This window comes from Rhinatrema bivittatum, chromosome 7 (assembly GCF_901001135.1).
Source record: "Rhinatrema bivittatum chromosome 7, aRhiBiv1.1, whole genome shotgun sequence".
NCBI classification, from domain to species: domain Eukaryota; kingdom Metazoa; phylum Chordata; class Amphibia; order Gymnophiona; family Rhinatrematidae; genus Rhinatrema; species Rhinatrema bivittatum.
Window position 1 is genome coordinate 241,236,634 of NC_042621.1, and position 19,685 is coordinate 241,256,318.

The 19,685-nt window shown below is 46.2% G+C and overlaps 1 long non-coding RNA gene across 1 annotated transcript in view; it reads right to left on the reverse strand.

Annotated features, from left to right (window-relative positions):
• Window positions 1-19,685, reverse strand: part of LOC115095812 — a 389,662-nt gene that overhangs the window by 320,525 nt on the left and 49,452 nt on the right. The window contains exon 2 of the long non-coding RNA XR_003857883.1: window positions 6,985-7,108. This is a non-coding gene — a long non-coding RNA (uncharacterized LOC115095812). The remainder of the gene's footprint in view (window positions 1-6,984; window positions 7,109-19,685) is intronic.

Here is a 19,685-nt window from a genome sequence, read left to right on the forward strand (position 1 = left end):
TTTACCTTTTTCCACTGTGATAATAGACCATTTAATCTTACTCTCTGCTTCCTGTCTTTTAATTAGCTTGCAATCCACAAAAGGACATTGTCTCATATCCCTTGACTTTTTAGTTTTCTTAGACTCCTCTCATGTGGGATTTTGTTGAATGCCATCTGAAAATACAAATACACCACATTTACCAGTTCACCTTTGTCCACATGCTTATTTATCCCTTCAAAAAAATGTAGGCGATTTGTGAGGCAAGACTTCCCTTGGGTAAATCCATGCTGGCTGTGTCCCATTAAACCGTCTATATAAATGTTTTGTGTTTTTATGCTTTTTAACAGTATCCATGATTTTTCCTGGCCCTGAAGTCAGGCTCAGTGGTCTATAATTTCCCTCTCTTACGTGGTGCCTTTTTTAAATATTGGAGTTACATTGTCCATCTTCCAGTTTTCAGGTACAATGGATGATTTTAATGTTAGTTACAAATTAATTGAATTAGGTCTGACATTTCATTTTTTAATTCTTTCAGAACCCGGGGTTGTATACCATCTGGTCCTGGTGATTTACTACTCTTCAATTTGTCAATCTGGCCTATCACATCTTCCAGGTTCACCAAGATTTTTGTTCAGTTCATCTGAATTATCACCCTTGAAAACAATCTCCGGAATGGGTATCTCTTCAACATCTTCTTCAGTAGACACCGAAGCAAAGAAATCATTTAATCTTTCCACGATGGCCTTATGTTCCCTAAGTGTCCCTTTAATACCTTGAACAGTCCAATTGACTCCTTCACATGCTTTCTGCATTGGATATATTTTTTAAAGTTTTATTGTGAGTTTTTGCCCCTATGGCCAAATTTTTTTCAAATTCTCTCTTAGCCTGTCATATCAATGTCTTACATTTAACTTGCCAATGCTTATGCTTTATCCTACCCTCCACCAAGAATTAGATCTAAAATTGTTCCCTCTTTCATTGGTTCCTGAACCAATTGCTCCAGAAAACTGTCATTTATTCCATCCAGGAACTTTATCTCTCTAGCATGTCCTGATGTTTCACTTACCCAGTCAATAATGGGGTAATTGAAATCTCCCATTTTTACTGCATTACCAATTTGTTAGCTTCCCTAATTTTTCTTACCATTTCACTGTCTGTCTCACCATGGTGAGAATGGCTGCTGAGGTAAAACATACTCCTCTCTCGCTTCCATATTCAGTCATATATACACAAAAACACACAGATGCTTTTGCCATGTTCAATCACATCCACACTCATTCTTTCCCATGCTCAATCACACCCACACCCTCTCTCTCTGCCATGCTCAGTTTCACCATTACCCTCTCTCTGTGTCATGTTCATTCACACACACACACCCTCTGCCATGCTCATTCACACCCACACCCTCACTCTCTGCCATGCTTAATCACACCCATACCCTTGCTTTCTGCCATGCTAAATCACACCCACATCCACACCCTTTGCCATGCTCAATCACACCCACACACATTCACTGCCATGCTCAATCACAGCCACACATTCTCTGCCATGCAAAATCACACACACTCTATGCCATGCTCAATTATACCTCTACACATGCTGTTTGCCATATTTAGTCTTACTCAGTGCTTCACGGAAAATTATCAGCAATGCGGCAGACTGTTTAAGATAAGTTAAGATGGTGAAACTAGCCATCCTAGAAATTTGACAAGGGCGACTTTATAAGTATTTTGGAAAAATGACCTACATTTAGCAGATCTAAAAACACTTTAAGGCCTGTGGTTATCAAGGAAAGCTTATATAAGATGGTTTTAAAAGATTGAGAACACTATGGGGTAGATTTTACAAAATTATGCACACACGTACTTTTTTTCGCGCACCAGGCGCAAACAAGAGTATGCGGGATTTTAATAGAATAGCGCGTAGCCACGCGTATCTGTTAAAATCTGGAATCGGCACGTGCAAGGCTGAGCAAAATCGGCAGCCTGCGCGCGCCGAGCCGCGCAGCCAGCCTCCGTTCCCTCCGAGGCTGCTCTGAAATCGGAGCGGCCTTGCAGGGAACTTTCCTTCCGCCTCCCCCACCTTCCCCTCTCTAACACACTCCCCCAGCCTTATCTAAACCCCCCACCTTTATTCCAGAAATTACGCCTGCTCGAGGCAGGCATAACTCGAGCGTGCGGGCCGGCTGCTGGCGCGCCATGTTCCGGTCCGGAGGCTGGTCAAGAGGCTGCGGCCACGCCCCCTGGAACGCCCCCGGGCCGGAACCACGCCTGCGGCCCCGCCCCCGGAATGCACCTGGATAACGCGCCACCACGTCACACCCCCCGACACGCCCCTGGCATGCCCCCCAGGAAAGCCCCGGGACTTACCCGCATCCCGGGGCTTGCTCGCGCCACCAAGCCTATGCAAGATAACCTACGCGCATAACCCTTTGAAAATCTACCCCTATGATTATACACACAATGAAGCAGAAGCACAAGCACTAAGCTCACATATAAAATTGAAAGTAAAAATGGTTTACACTAATATTGAGGTACTTCCCTTTGGCTGTTACCCATAAGGATACCAGACAGAGTTTATTCACAAATATTTATATTTTCCCCGTGTTTTGCTTGTTTGCTAGATGAAGAAAGGGGGAATTGTATTCTGAGGTTGAGTATTTTTGGTCAATGTTACTCACACCCAAACACACACATGCACACCCTTTCTCTCATTTGTTTCACTCCTCTGGAAGCACAAGAAGCAGGAAAATCAGAAGTGGCAGCAGCAGCCTCCTCTTCAGCCCCAGGGCCCACCAGACTCCTCCTTTTAGCATTGGGGCTGCATTGCTCTTGCTATTGCTCCAGAATGAAGGAAGGATGATCCTGCATCTTCTGGCAAATGGGCAGTGCTGCTTCTACTGCTCCTTACTGGAAGAGAGGAAGATGATTTATTGTTCTTGTGGCCCTGCAGGCCACACTGCTCTTCCTGCTCCTGAATACGTAGGGCAAAGGAGGCTGATGTTTTTTTGTGGCCCTGCTGGCCACGCTGCTCTCACTACATTTAGGGGGAAGGCCCCTGGCAAGGTGTCATCTTTGAGCTGGTGGGCACTTTGCTTTTCCTACTCCCAACTGGAATGGGGGAGGCCAAAGTTTCATCTCAGGGCACTGCGGACCACACTGCTCCTTTCTACCAAGGAAGGGAATCCTGTGCAGGCTGCCTCCGCTGGTGTGGCAGCATTGAGAGGTTTGTCCCAACTCCACCCACTTTCATGGATGGCCTTGTGGGGAAGAGGGATACCAAGAGCATGAGCAGCAGTTCATTTCTCCTCCCCCCCCTGTGGCAGACCTTAAGGCTGTATTGCAAGGAGGGGAGGGCGGCTTCCCCCAACATTATGCGAGAGTGGTGGTGACTCGGGATAGATGGCGCCTATGGCCGCGGCCATATCAGTCATAGGCTTGCTACAGCTCTGGCACAGACAAAGGTAAGAGGCAACTTGGTTTAAAAGAAGTGTTGATTTCTAGGACCCAGAGATCATGGATGCTTTCCCAGAGACCTGGAGATAGGATTCTAAAATCTGGAGTCTCTGGAAAGTTCCCAAGAGTGCTGCCAAGGTAAAAATGGTTTGCCAATGCAGGTGGATGTGGCAGGGTTTTCATCGAAGTTTTGTGGAGCGAGCAAAACTTGAAGGAAACTGAAAACCCAGGGGGTAACTTGGTAAAAGAAAACCCAAACAAGAAGAGGATGATGGCAATCTGGCAGAATCTAGCCATTGTTCTGCCAAGACTTTGCTGACAGGAGGCTGCAGAGTAAAAGCTTTTGCTGTGTCCTTTTCCTGCACTACAAAGACTGTTTAGCAGCTGTGCTGAGAGGCGGCTGGGAAGTAAGAGTTGACCTTTGTATATTCTCCTGAGCTGTACTGTGAGAGAAAAAGACTGGATATCATGGTCTAAAGAAGGACGGAATTACCAAGAGGGATTTGGACAGCAGTGAAGTTCAAGGAGACATGACCATGAAATTGCAATAGATTTGCCTGCTATGTGGGTACTTTTATTAAAGCCCTCCTAAGTTAGATGGCAAATATGTGTGCTTACATTGCCCCAGTTTTTATATGGACTTATGCATTTAGGTCATCTTTGACAGTTAGCCCACCAAATTTACCCACACACAATCATATCTGCGCTAATATGTGCACTGAAAATTTTCAGGAAATTTTACATGCAGACTTTTGAAAATGCAAAAATATGCATATCAATCCAAACCCCACAGAACACCTCTGCTCCTTTTGAGGAACGTTACATGCATCTAGAACATACATGCCTAAATTTATCCACACATTGAGAGGGAGCTTTTATAACAAATCATTTCTGCATGTAAAGCACTATTATTCCATTGAAACTTTACTGAAAATTGAAAGGTGAATTTTAAAAGCCCAGTGCGTGCGCATCAATTAGAGGATGTGCAAACAAGTCGGGCTCACGCGCACCCACCATATTTTAAAAGCCTCCCAGATACACGCATATCTCTCACAACGCACAATCTCGCCCCGATTCAAAAAAGGAGTGTGATCTGGGCACAGTCTGGGTGGGGTATTGCATTCAGGGGTAGGGTCGAGAGAAGTGAACACAAATCCTTACGTGCCTGGGTGCGCTCCCAGGTTTAGGGCTGTGTAAGTTTACATCTGCTAGGGAGAAGATGTAAGTTTTAAAAAAAGAAAACTGGCCACATCTGAGGGGTTTCATGGGTCTGGGCTAACTGGAGGGCTATTAAACCAGGGGGTTTCGAGGACCTAGCTCTTAACCGAGCGAACTGATGGAAGAACTGGTAAAACTGGCAATGGCGTGGGTACGTGCCCCTTTTAAAAGCCCCCAAATTACATGATAGAAGCAGGTTTGAGTAACATGCTGACGTCCACTTAAAATTTGCCACATGTGCGTGTGGCCAGGCTATTTTATAACATGTGTGCATATATGAATGCAAGTTATAAAATGGCTACATCCCTGGGCGTGCGCCGACACACGTGTGTCAATGTGTGCCTGCGCAACAGTCTGAAAGTTACCATCCCTTTCTACAAGTCTGCTTGGATATTTTGGAGCTAGCTGGCTGAAGTGTTCATGATGGGACATAATCCTTGCAGGTTAAGGCTGCACTTCATCAGGATTTACTGTTGAAATTGAAGCTTCATGAGAGAAAAACTGTAGATACTTTCCCATCAAATGGTAGCCAATTTATTTAGTTTTACTGCTTTAATAGAGCACATTGAGCTATCCAGAAAAACTCCAGTGAGTACTTAGGCAGCTAACAAAATAATGAAAGGCTTCAGAAATACTCAAATGCTCAAACTAATCTAGCAAACCTGAAACAAATTTGAGGATTTGACAAACTGGTTCTAAACATCCTTTATTAAAAAAAAAAAAAATTGGATGTGGATTCCTCAACACTGATGAACCTCCGTTGAAGTTTGAGTAGATTCTGCAGGACATGTAGCTGACAGATTCTATAAGTATTCCCACAAATTGGCAAATTTGCATTTAGGGGTAGATTTTAAAAGGTGCGCGCAGGTGTACATGTGTGCGCTACCCAGCGCGCACACATGTACGCCCAATTGTATAACATGTGCGCGCATGTTATAAAATTGGGGGTCAGCGAGTGCAAGGGGGTGCACAATTGTGCAACTTGAGCGCACCGAGCCGTGCTGCCTTCCCCCTAGCCTGACCTTCCTACCCCTTCCCCTAAACTTCCCCTCCCCAGCCCTTCCCCTGACCTTTGTCTTACCTTTTGCACCTGCCTCCGGGCAGTCACAAGTTGAGCGCGCCGGCAGCCTGCCGGCATGTGAACCTCCAATACAGCGGCAATGGCCGCTGTGTCGGAGGCCTCTGACCCCGCTCCCACCCCGCCCACGGACTGGCCCACCCCACCCATGCCCCGTCCCCTCCCCTTTAGTAAAGCCCCGGGACTTAGAAGCGTCCCGGCGCTTTCCGCCCATCGCCGGGCCTTTATAAAATAGGCCTGGCACGCGTAAGCCCCCTCTGGATTTACGCATGTAGGTCTTTGAAAATCCGGCCCATTATATCTTTCTTCATTTTAGTGTAAATATGAATTATTGATTTTAATGTACTTATCTAGAAATTAGAAACTAGTCATTTGTGTTTGTGTTAGCTTTACCTTGCCATCTTCTAAGTTGTGTGTCATGTGTGCCAATTATATAATGTGCAATATTATGCAAATCAAGTGCTTTAGTTTTGAGCATCAAATCAACTCTGCTAACCTCTGTAGTACTAATCTCTTGTGGCATTATGTAGACATTTCTATTCTGAGAACTGTTAATTTGAGTTTACTAGCTCTAGATGATTTGTACTGTAGGAGAGAAGCTGCTAGAGTAATTTGTCTAAAATATATATTTTTTTAAGGCAAAACCAGTAACTTTTACAAAGTATGAACATTTGTTTTCATTTCCTATGCTGTCATTGCCTTTTTCCTAAAATCTGGTCATTTATTTCTTTATTAAAAATATCAAATTAGAACTGAAGAATTACTATGGGCTTGAGAAAAAGAATAGCAGGCCTCCCTGGGCTTAGTGAAACTTTTCTTATACCATACTGAAGGACAAACCTTGTTCTATCATCTATGAAATTTCCCAAGATAATTATTTATTGAAGTTTGGGAGTATGTAAGCGTAAAGATTTGAAGATGCTACTTAATTTAAATGAACAATTACTTTTGAAAAAAGCTTTAGGTTATGAGGAAACTATAACAAAAAGAGAAATTTAAATGAGTTGTGTTATGTTTTTAACCTTGGTTTCACTGAAGTTCACCCAGGGCTATGAAAATTATCAGGGAGCCTCTGCTACCTCCCCCAACCTAAATTGCCAAATTTGTATATTTTAAAAGTACTTATTTTAGCTTTTATTTAAGCTACAAAACTTAGTATGTGACCTGTTAATACCAGGACCCGATATCATCAGCTCTGATGTCAGCAGCTCAGCATGCACCCTTCCCCTTTATTCCAGGGACTGTCTTTACCTTCTGATGCCCTCCAGGATTCACTTTTGCAGTAGCAGAATCCTTAAGGCTGCCGCTGCCTTCTGGGTCCTACCTGCGAAAGTGCAAATGCAGGCGGCTCCGACCGAATAGAAGCAGTAGGACTCTGGGAACAAAAGAAACGATAAGTACATATAAAAAACAGCGGAGAAGCTCACGGATGGTCAAGTTAACCACCGGGGAGAGTACTACTACTAAGCACATAAAAGAAAAGAAAAAAAAAAGTAAAAAATTAGAGAAATTAATAAAGAATTTTGAAGAATAAACACGGGGGCTACTGATTGAGACAATTAGACTCTGGTTGTCTCATATGCAGCCACCGCACGTTACCACACATTAAGGAGTTCCCTTAATGATTGGTTGTTATTGATTTATGGAATATAGGGAACGAGGTTTGGTTTTTGATATTTTTATTTATAGCAGAATAATGTGTCGTGAAAAAAAGGGTCTGGGGGGTGATAGTGGGCAGCCAGCCGATTCGCAGTGGTGCAGTTTCACCTGCTGTGGTGAGGCCGCACCGCACACTATCACCCCCATAGCGCCATGGGAAAAGGTGTAGTTATTTCTCGCGGTGCTGGCAGTGATAATGTTGAAAACATTATCGCCTACAGCGCTGCTGGGAGATAACTCCACCCAAACACCGTCCACACTCCTCCCCCTTCCCCTAATTTGAATAATACCACCGCAATTCTGGCACCTGTAAAATCTAAAAGCATCATGATTACTATAAATTTAACATAAAGTCAGGATACTAAGTGTGGAACTCATGCAGAGGTTGCCCTCGCGGTTTCCAGTCCTTCATCCGATGGGTATGGAAGCAAAGAAACTGGTACCTTAATGAGAGTCTTGTGCCTCCAAACCCACTGGACCAACAAGCCTTCAACAATGGGAATAATCTGGACTATTTGTTTCTCTTTCTTGATTTTAGCTTAGTATTGCTAAATATCAATTAGGATAGGGGCCATCTAATCCTTTTTGTAAATCATCTTATTTGGATCAAATTAGATTTGAATTCCCTATGTTTGTGAGAAACTATTGAAACATATACTTTTCATAGAGAGTTACGAAAAACTTATTAACACGTAATATCACTTTCTTTGATCTCATCCATAAAATTGGTGTTGCGTTTTTCATTGCAGGATAAGCCCATGAGTGGCTCACCTACCTCCCAGTGCTGCCTGTGGTGGGGTAACTTGGGGCACCACCTTCTCCAGCTGCCGGTGAGGCAGCCTCTTCTCCCTGGGCGCTGTTGACACTGCCTAGCCATGTGCCACTCCCACATGGCACTGTGTTCTTTGCCAGCCTCCTTCCTGTGGCTGGGCCACCACCATCGTTGTTTGATCTTTGCAGATGAAATAACATAATTCCAGTTCTCCCCAGCATCCTCCTAGGTGCATGCACATGCCACAGTCCACAATTTAAAGGGCCCATGGTGGGAAAAGCCCTGTGGCACTTTCTGATGATGTCTGTGCTACATCCTCTAGCCAGCCCATTTCTAATGGAATTTACCAGTGACAATATTTGAACCCTCTTTGTTATCCATCGACCCTCTTCCAGAAGTTTCCTGGGTTCAAGCACTTCTGTGAGTTTAACTAAAAGATGTTTAACTAAAAGATGTTTTCGACTCTGTCATAAGCCTTGCTTTGCCTGCCCTTGAGGGGCTGCTGTCTTCTTATTCAGGACACTATGAACTTTGACTTCAGAGCTGCCTAATTCCACTGCAGCCCTTTATGAAGGAAGTAGCGGGAGTCTATAGTCAGTATATGTTAGAGTGGTGGACCCTTGGGTCGGTTGGGACAGCAGATGATGTGATGGTGGAGGACCACCGAAGCGTCCAAACCGGGAGGCGGCTCAGAGGACTCGGAGAAGGCTTTGGCACTGGGCAAGGTGGAGTCCTATGCGACCAAGGACTCGGGAGAGGCAGAGAAGATGGACGACGTTGGGCCCTGACAACAGCAGCGAGTTCGCCCTGGAAGCTGGTACTCCCCCAGGCGGAGCCTGTAGGAGTCCAGCCGCTGGGACTTTTGGAGATTTGCCCTGGAAGCCGGAGCCCCCCAGGAGAAGCCTGGAGGGGCCCGACCGCTAGGACTTAGGTGAATCTTCTGGGCCAGCGGATGCCAAGTGCCAGGGAAGCTGCAAAGCCCAAAGACGAAGTCGTGGACGGAGCCGGGTCGGAGCCGAAGGTCAGAGGTAGCTGTGCCAAGGAAGAACCTGAAGTTGAAGTCGGGGACGGAGCCGGGTCAGAACCAGAGGTCGGAGGAAGCCAAGCCAGGGACTGAAGCTGGAGACGAAGTCGTGGACGAAGCCGGGTCGGAACCAGAGGTCAGAAGCCAATACCGAAGCCAAGGACGAAAGTGGAAGACGAGTCAGGAATCAGGCCGGGTCAAGACAGAGAGCAACCAAGAGAATGCAGCAACCGAAGATCAGGAAACCTGAGGAACCTTGTTGCAAGGCACTGGAGAGGTCTAGGTGCAGGGTACTTATACCCTGAGGCGTCTGACGTCATCCTCTTGCGATTCCTGGTTCTCCCGCACTGGCCCCTTTAAGAGGCAGGCCCCCGCGTGCACGCACGCCTGGGGGGTGGGGCCAGCAATGGGAGTCGGCAGCGTCTCTCACGCCACAGAGGAGCTGTGGCAGGCTGCGAGCTGGGCCCCGGGGATTGAGGAGGCTGTCGTGTGGGCCGGGCCGTCCCCGAGGTAGGAGGAGGGACTGGGGCACGGCCCGGTCCCGTAACAGTACCCCCTCCCCTATGCCCCCTCCCTGGAGGCTTGGGTTTCCCTGGGTGGTCGATGTGGAACTGGTGGAGTAGGTTCTTTTCCAAAATATTGGAGGATGGTTCCCAGGAGTTTTCCTCAGGGCTATATCCTTTCCATGAGAGAAGGTACTCCCACCGGCGGCGATGAAACCGGACGTCCAGAACCTCCCTTACAGTATAGATGCCGTCAACCTCGGCTTCGGTGGTAGTAGGCACCGGAGGTTTGTCATGAAAGGAGGAGAGCACCAGTGGTTTAAGCAAGAATACGTGGAATACGTTATGGATCCGTAAAGTGGATGGTAAGCGTAGACGGTAGGACACTGCCCCTACCTGCTCCAGGACTGTAAATGGGCCAATATACTTGGGAGCCAAGCGCATAGACGGGATCCGTAGGCGAATGTTCTTGGTACTTAACCAAACTTTACTTCCTGGGAGGAAGATCGGAGCTGGCCGTCGTCGCCGGTCGGCATATTTTTTTGCTTTAGCCGAGGCAAGTCGGAGCTTCTCCTGGGTAGATGTCCATAGGGAGCGCAGCTGCTGGGCGGTAAGCTGAACCGCCGGAGAGGAGACTGTCAGAGGCAAAGGCAATGGAGGCCTGGGGCTCTTCCCATAGACGAGCTGAAACGGAGACTGGTCGGTAGCGGAGTGTTTGTGTCGATTATAGGAGAATTCAGCCCAGGGTAAAAGGGTGACCCAGTCATCTTGCAGATCCCCAACAAATGCTCGAAGAAAGGCCTTCAGTGTCCGGTTGGTCCGTTCGACCTGGCCATTGGCCTGTGGGTGGAAGGCCGTAGTAAGGTTTAGGTGCACCCCAAATTTCCTGCAAAGGGATCTCCAATACTTAGCCGTAAACTGCAGCCCACGGTCGGAGGTAATGTGCGAAGGTAGGCCATGTAAGCGGAATACATTAGAGATGTGAATCGTGTGATCGATCGTCTTAATGATCGATTTTGGCTGGGGGGGGAGGGAATCTGATCGTCGCGGTTTTGGGTTTTTTTAAATCGTTTAAATCGTAAATCGGGGGAGGGCGGGAAAACCGGCACACTAAAACAACCCTAAAACCCACCCCGACCCTTTAAAATAAATCCCCCACCCTCCCGAACACCCCCAAAATGTTTTAAATTACCTGGGGTCCAGTGGGGTGGGGTTCCGGTGTGATCTTCCACTCTCGGGCCACGGCTGCGTTAATAGAAATGGCGCCGGTGCTACCTTTGCCCTGTCATATGACAGGGCAAAGGTAGCGCCGGTGCCATTTTGGTTCCTGTCCTACGACGTCACGAGCATAGGAGATCGCTCCCGGACCCCCGCTGGACTCCCAGGGACTTTTGGCCAGCTTGGGGGGGGGCCTCCTGACCCCCACAAGACTTGCCAAAAGTCCAGCGGGGGTCCGGAAGCGACCTCCTGCACTCGTTGCCGTATTGCAAAATGGCGCCGGCCGTATGGCCATATTGCCGTATTGCAAAATGGCGCCGGCCGTATGGCGCCCTGTCATATGACAGGGCGCTACCTTTGCCCTGTCATATGACAGGGCAAAGGTAATTTAAAGGGTTGGGGTGGGTTTTAGGGTTGTTTTAGTGTGCCGGTCGGAACCAGAGGTCAGAAGCCAATACCAAAGCCAAGGACGAAAGCGGAAGACGAGTCAGGAATCAGGCCGGGTCAAGAAGGAGAGCAACCAAGAGAATGCAGCAACCGAAGATCAGAAAACCTGAGGAACCTTGTTGCAAGGCACTGGAGAGGTCTAGGTGTAGGGTACTTATACCCTGAGGCGTCTGACATCATCCTCTTGCGATTCCTGGTTCTCTTGCGCTGGCCCCTTTAAGAGGCAGGCCCCCGCGTGCGCGTGCACCTGGGGGGCGGGGCCAGCGATGGGAGTCGGCGGCGTGTCTCACGCCGCAGAGGAGCCTCAGCAGGCTGTGAGCTGGGCCCCGGGGATCGAGGAGGCAGTCGTGAGGGCCAGGCCGGCCCCAAGGTAGGAGGAGGGACCGGTGCCCGGCCCGGTCCCGTAACAGTATATGCAACTGCTTTCTGAGATTCCATGCCATTTGTTTGGTCCATCGCCTCATCAGTCAAGAGACCGTGCCTTTAAAAACAAAACTTTGGAATTTCTACTTCTGCCAGAAAATACTATAAGAGCAAGTACTGACTATGAAACCTTGAGACTTTGATATAGAGCCCACGACTCCGTTAAGGGAGTGGGGCACAATGGGGGCGAGGCGGGGTGGAAGGAAACTGTGGGAAGGTATGGAAAGGGGAGGTAGGAGTGATGACATAATGACATTGGGAGGAGGGCAGAGATGCGGGGGAGGGGGGATGACGTAATTATGTTGGGGTGGGCGTAGGTGCGGCACTGATTGGCTGGGGACAAGCTTTAAAAGAAAAGCTGCACTTTGGCAAGTCCCTTTGCCCAGTGTCAGCCGAATCGACATTGCCCGTGGCTCACACGTGCGGCTGGCAGGCTACATCGTGTGGCACCAGCATCCCGATAGCGGGGGGGGTCCCCTGGTAAACTGGTCTGCTACCAAGGTACTGCGGCGCATAGATTTTACCTCCGGCCTTTGCATGGGCCAGTGGCCCGGGAGCACTTGAGCAGGCAGACTCTGATTGGATCGGCGGCCCAACAGGTTCTGACCCAGACACTTGACACTTCGACGGCTGAGAGGGGGGGTGAGAAGGAAAGCATGGAGGGCACCGACCAAAAGACCCTGACTTCTAAGGTCAGGTCATGGTAAGCCCATCCTTCGACGATGCTGTGGCTACAATGGCCAGGTGTCTGCTGTGGCATCCTGGCTTCTACAGCCAGGGGTATCCAAGTTCGCCAGCGGCGGTTTGGCTTGTCACTTACTAGTGTGGGGCGCTGGTCATCAGGAGTTAACCCTGTGTAGTTTTAGGGTTAGGGCATATTGTTTGATTGGTTATGTTATGACGTTGTATTATTGTACTATTTATTTATTGAGTTTTATATACCGTCGTTCGGTTTTGCTATCACAACGGTTTACAAAGTTTTGATGTTTAACAGAGTTTTCAAAAGGAAAAATATCATTTTTATAAACTCAGTTTGAAGGTTAATCTATACATATTTCGGTTCTGTGTTATAATATAGTCTTCTATTTGGGTCCACCAATTTGCCTAGTGTTAATAGGAGGGGAGTGGTGTTTTGGAGTCCTTGGGTGAGTTGGTGGGCTTTGGTAAACATACATGTTTTTAGCTCTTTTTTGAATGTTTTTAAGTTTTCTTGTGGTTTGAATTCGATTGGGAGGGTGTTTCAGGGTTTAGGGCTTCCTAGTGAAATTGCTCTCTTTTGCGTTGAGGTGAGTTGTTTAGAACGAGCGGGTGGAATCTTTAATAGTCCTTTATTTGCTGATTAAATTGGTAGTTAGTCTTGTTAGTATTAGATCTATGTTTAGTAAGAAGGATCCTGTAATTATTCAAGGAATCGGGTGTAGGATTTTTATGCCATTTTTTTTCTGCATTTCTAAGGGAACATTTCATTGATTTGAGCTCAGAAGTGTACCAGGGGATTCTATGTTTGTTATTGAACTTTATTTCTTTTTTAATTATAGGAGAGCAGGTATCAGCTATTTCATTAATAATTAAATTCCACAAGTTGGTGGCTGATTCAAAGTTAGTTAGGTCTAAGCTTTTATGGGCATCTGGCATCAGATCTATTAAATCGTCTTGTTGACAAGGTTTTCTATATTCAATCATAAATTTTTGAGTCGAAGAAATATAACTAGGATAGTGTATAATGAGATGTGAAGAGATCGATCGATGATCAGACCAGGGAATAGGTAAGCTTGTAGGAGCAACTGCTGTCCTATAATTAAAAAAGAAATAAAGTTAAAAAAAACCATAGAATCCTCTGGTACACTTCTGAGCTCAAATCAATGAAATGTTCCCTTAGAAATGCAGAAAAGAAATGGCATAAAAATTCTACACCCATTTCCTTGAATAATTACAGGATCTTTCTTACTAAATATAGTAATGGGAAACACACCAGACAGATAGAACCTCCATCCTCTCAAAAATGGCACTGACGCTTAACCAGAACAAGACAGAAATCCTTCACCTCTCCAGAAAAGTCACAACACCCACCCCCGACCCCACAACTCAATCCAACTACAACATGCTCTCAGCAGTTAGAGACCTCGGAATTACCCTGGACCAGGAATTAAACTTCAAAATTCACATCAAGACTCTGATAAAAGAAGGATTCTATAAACTCCAAATCCTGAAGAAACTCCAACCTCTACTTCACCCCCCAGACCACCGGACAGTACTGCAGTCCCTCCTGTTCGCCAAGATCGACTATTGCAACGCCCTCCTAACCGGCCTCCCAGCATCCACCCTCAAGCCCCTCCAGCTCCTACAAAATGCAGCCGCGCGGTCACTAACGAATAAGAAAAAGTCAGACCACATCACGCCAGCACTCAAACAATTCCACTGACTGTCTGTCCCCTTCAGATCCCAATACAAAACACTCATGCTCATACACAAAGCAATCCATAATGACAAAGCCAGCTGGCTACAAAGACCACTGACCCCCCGCAATCCCACCAGAAATCTCCGCTCATTCAACACATGCCTACTCCACATTCTCCCCACCAAAGAAACGCATAGAGTCTCCACTAGAGAGCGCGCTGCATCCGTAGCGGGCCCTCACCTCTGGAACAACCTTCCACCTGCCCTCAGAACTGACCCCTCCACACCTACCTTCCGAAAGAACCTCAAAACCTGGCTCTTCCGGAAAGCATTCCCCCCAGATAAATAATCCCACCATGCCACCCCCCCCCCCCCACACCAACAATCCCCCTTACCCCCCCTCCCCCCGGTTCCCAGTCCAGCCTTTGTACATAATTAACCTAAACCTGAATATATTCTGTAATAAGTTAACAAGCATGTTATTTTATTATACTATCAGTTAACCTGCTGTATATAGTTAGCTAGGTTCTCAATTTAATATGTTATACTGTATCTTGTCATTAAGGCCAGCCTTAGACATTCTGTTATATGTAAACCGATGTGATATACCATATCGAATGTCGGTATAGAAAAATAAATAAATAAAAATAAATAATTAAATAAATATATCTAATACTAACAAGACTAAGCGAGATTATTACTCGAACAAAATTCATAACTACCAATTTAATCCGAGAACTTTATTTTCCTATGTAGCAGACCTAACTAATCCTTCCCCAATACAATACTGCATGACAATACCAAAAATAAGTGCAATGAGATCACACATTTTTTTATAGATAAAACATTAAATCTATTAAAAATATTCATACACATGAGACCTCTAAGATAACTTTACCATCAAATCCAGAGACTGTGTGGTCTACTTTTGAGAATATTTCATCAACTGAAATAGAGATCCTCATTAAAAAAATGAATCCAGCCACTCACCCTTCAGATGCCATTCCCATCAAATCTCTAAAGTTGGTACCGAATTTAATTGCAAAATCTTTAGCAGATATCATTAATCTTTCTCTCCCTCAAAGTACCGTTCCTGACAATTTAAAATGTGCTATAGTCAAACCGATCATAAAAAAACCCCAGGCAAACTCATCAGACCCATCTAATTTCAGACCCATTTCTAACTTGCCATTCCTATCCAAAATTCTGGAAAAAGTTGTCAATCAACAGCTTACAGAGCATCTAGAAACTCACAATATTCTCTATCTTTCCCAATTTGGATTTTGAAAATTCTTTAGCACAGAAACCCTGCTGGTCTCCCTCATGGACACACGAAGAGAAGGAAACAGTGGCGGCCCTTCCCGCCGCGGACAGCGGCGGGGGCTCAATGCCATGCAGGAAGCCTCGTGGTGGCCACTGCAAAGGTGGAGGAAAGGCAATCGGGCACCTGCCCGACTGGCACGGAAGGCAGCACAGAGGTGAGAGGGGCTGATCGCGGATTGGGCCCCACAAGCATCAACCGTAACAAACATTTCTATTGTATAATTTTTGTGCCTTAACTTTTATTATGAATGTTTTATTGGAAACCACTTAGAACTTAAGAATAATTTGGCATACAATGTTTTAAATAAATAAATAAATAAATACATTCATCCTCCTTGGTAAGGACTGAGGCAAATAATTCATTCAGTTTTTCTGCTATTTCATTGTGTCCCAGAGCACCACTTTTACCCTCAGTCATCCACAGACTCAACTAATTACCTCACAGGTTTTTTGCTTCAAATGTACTTGAAAAATTATTTATTATTGTTTTTGCCTTTCTGTCAAGCTTCTTCTCAAATTCAGTCTTGGCCTGTCTTACTATAATTTTACATTAATTTGCTGGTGCTTATGCCCTTTTCTATTTTTTTTTAATTTTAGTCTGCTTTCTATTTTTAAACAATACCCTTTTGGCTTTAACCTTGCCATTTAAACCATTCTGTCAGTCATTTTGTCTTCCTTTGATCTTTTTTTAATGCATGGAATACATTTTATCTGAACTTCCAAGATGATTTTTTTTAAACAATGCCTTGCCTCATACAAACGTTTATCCTTTGTAACTGCTTTTAGTTTTATTCTAAGGGGAATCACCGCTCTTTGACACATATGGTGTCATGTGTAGGATTTTTCTAAGTTTTGCACAGAAAACCCCCCAGCCTCGAAGAAGTGTCTGTGCGGAGTGCAGAGAGTTGTGAAGAGGATCTGTGATTCTAAATGCTTTACAGAACCCATGGGGGCTCAAAATCTAAGTACAGTGCACAGGGAGTGCACAGTGGTTTGTGAGAGTGGGGCAGAAGCTGCACTGAATAGAAAAAAAACACCCCTCCAAAGTTAAAGTTTCAGGTAGAGAGGAAACATTGTTTGGGCCTGGTTGCAGGGACAGCCAGGAAGTTTTAGGTTTGAACTGGCTAAAAGGAGAAGCCCTGCTGGGAGATAGACAGGGATTTAACAGTGAGCAACTTATTGCTGGTTGAGCAAGCTTTTTTTTTTACTTTTTTGCCTTGAAAGGAAAAGTAAAAGAAACACTGGTATAGCAGGGCTGTGCTGAGCAGGGCATGGTCCTGGGGAAGCTGCCAGAGTAGGCGGTGAGTGTGGTGAATGGAAGCCAGGTGGGTCCCTCTTCCAGCAAGCAAGGTACTCTGCAGGGAAGGTGTGCAGCTGCAAAATGCAGCAGTCTGAGAGCATGACTGAAGAAAGCTGGCAGGCCTTGATCCAGAATCTTCAGGAGGGAAATAGGAAGTTACAAGAAAGCCTGGCAAGGAGTAAGCAGACCTGGGCCCTCCTTAACATGTTTGTGAGTGGAGCTTTGTGGCCTTATCAGAAAGTGGTGATGCGGAATGCCCAGGAGGGGGCACTACAGAGTAGGGATGTGCATTCGTTTTGCGAAGAAATAGGAAACAGAGACAATATTTCCTATTTTGTCACATGTCGGAGGGGCGATGAAATGATAAGAAAACCCACGAAATTTCGTGTGGTTTTCTTTTTGTTTTGGGGGAGGGGAGAAAGGGTACATTAAAACAAAACAAACAAAAAAAAAAAAACCCCAAACCCACTCCAACCCTTCAAATTTAATTAATTGTGACCCTCCTGACCCCCCAAGAATTACTGAAAGTCCCTGGTGATCCAGCGGGGTCCCGGGAGTGATCTCCCCCTCTCAGGCCGTCGGCTGCCACTAATCAAAATGGTGCCGATGGCCCTTTGCCCTTACCGTGTGACAGGGGCTAACGGTGTCATTGGTAGGAGCATTTTTTAAGATGGTGCCGGCCATCCATTGCTCCTACCATGTGACAGAGGCTGGCCAATGGCACTGATAGCCCTGTCACACGGTAAGGGCAAAGGGTCATCGGTGCCATTTTAATTAGTGGCAGCCGATGGCCTGAGAGGGGGAGATCACTCCTGGGACCTCGCTGGACCACCAGGGACTTTCGGTAAGTCTTGGGGGGTTGGGTAAGTCTTGGGGGTCAGGAGAATGGGGGGTTACAATTAATTAAACTTGAAGGGTTGGGGTGGGTTTGGGGTGTTTTTTTTTTTTTTTTTTTTAATCTGAAGAGTTGGGGCAGGTTTCAGGCATTGTTTTGGGAGGCAGACAAAATAAATTCGGCCCGAACTGCGTGAAAACGAAATTTCCCACGGCGGGCCAATAACGAAGGCTGAACCGGAAGGTTTGGCCAAATCACATCTCTACTACAGAGCTGGTTGCTGACCTACAAGAAATTTCAGCAAAGATGACCCACTGGTAGGATGATCGGAATTAAGTTGCCCAAGAGAATGCTAGACTAGTGAGTGAGCTGAGAAAACTATTAGCCTGCTGGAAGCAATGCTGGAGATCGGCACTACAGATGGTCATGAGGAAAACACTGTAGGGTGCCCAAACTCTACTGGGAGTCAAGAGACTGATCCCATGAGAAGTGCAGAGAGGGGGCTGTGAAGAACCCTGAAAGAGGGGTCATGGAGAATTCCAAGGAGAGCAACACAGACTGCCCAGGAAGAGACAATAGCGAGAAGCTGAAAGTCGGTGCTACAGGCGGTCTGGATGAAGACCCTGTAGGGTGCCCAAACACCACCAGGAGTCTCAAAACAGCTCCTGTGAGAAGCCCAGGGAGAGAAAGGACATGGAAAAGAAAGCAAAAGTAAGATGCCATGGTGAGCCCAGAGGATAGTGCTGCAGAGACCCTAGTGAGTGAGGCTGCAAAGGAGCCAGCGATTAGTGTGGGCAATTGACCAGAATGTATAGAAAAGGAAACCATGTAGAGCCCAGAGGGAGGTGCTGCAGTGACCTTGAGAAAGAGTCCATGGAGAGTCTAGAGGATGTTGCTGTGGAGACTCCAGCGACGGAGGATACAGAGTAACCAAGGAGGGTCTCTACACCAGAAGCCGAAATGTAGGCACAGTGGTGATAGAGGAACCAGAACTTGTGGTTCCCCAGTCAGTCCATATAGCTTCATCGGGGTAAAATTTGAATCCGGACCCAGCAAAGGACTTAAAGGACTGGGAATGTGCAATGCGTGAATGACACATGGAGTGGTGGTCATGATGAGATCATTGGTAACCCTAAGAGAAGGGGACTGGGAAGTCTTGGACTCTCCTGAATGGGATCAGTAGGGAGTAGGGACACTTGGCCTTATGGGTCCAAGCTGAAGGGAGGGATATGTGAGGCAGTGCCCCTAATGTTCCCCTGTTTACCTGTGCAGGACCAGGCTAGATGCCTGCTCCACTTTAAATGCATAAAAGAGAGTATACTTTATGGGCTGGATCCTGCAGAGCAGGTGGGGCTAAAAGGGCGTAACCAAATACTGGGGAATAAGAGCTGGGATCCAGGTGGGGATAACCAGACCGGGTCCAGGTCTCCGGAAGGAAGGCAGCAATACTGTCTAAACCTTGAGCTGAGATGAAGCAACACACTGTAATTAAAGTGCACACTGTTTGAAGAGTAAACAGTCTATAGTTGTGCATGTGTGAATTTATAATAAAGAGTTACTCTTTTAAGAAAGCTGTAGTCTGCCTAGTTTATCTCCAGGCCTGTGGGAATCACTGCTCATTCCCACAGTAACAAAAATGATGGGAGATGGAATAGCTCCCCTATGAAAGGCTAAAGTTGGTAGGATTGTTCAGCTTGAAGAAGAGACAGCTGAGGGTGGGATATGATAGAGGTATATAAAATCATGAAAGAACTTGAATGGGTAAATGTGAATCAGTTATTTACTCTTTCAGGTAATAAAAGGACTAGGGGGTACTCCATGAAGTTAGCAAGTAGCACATTTAAAACAAATCAGATAAAAAATCTTTTCACTCAATGCACAATTAAGCTCTGGAATTTATTGTCAGAGGATGTGTTTAAGGCAGTGTAGCTGAGTTTAAAAAATGTTGGGGGTAAATTCCTGGAGGAGAAGTCCATAAACTACCGGCCTCAATAGCATGGGATCTATTTAATGATTGAGTACTTGCCAAGTATTTGCAACCTGGATTGGCC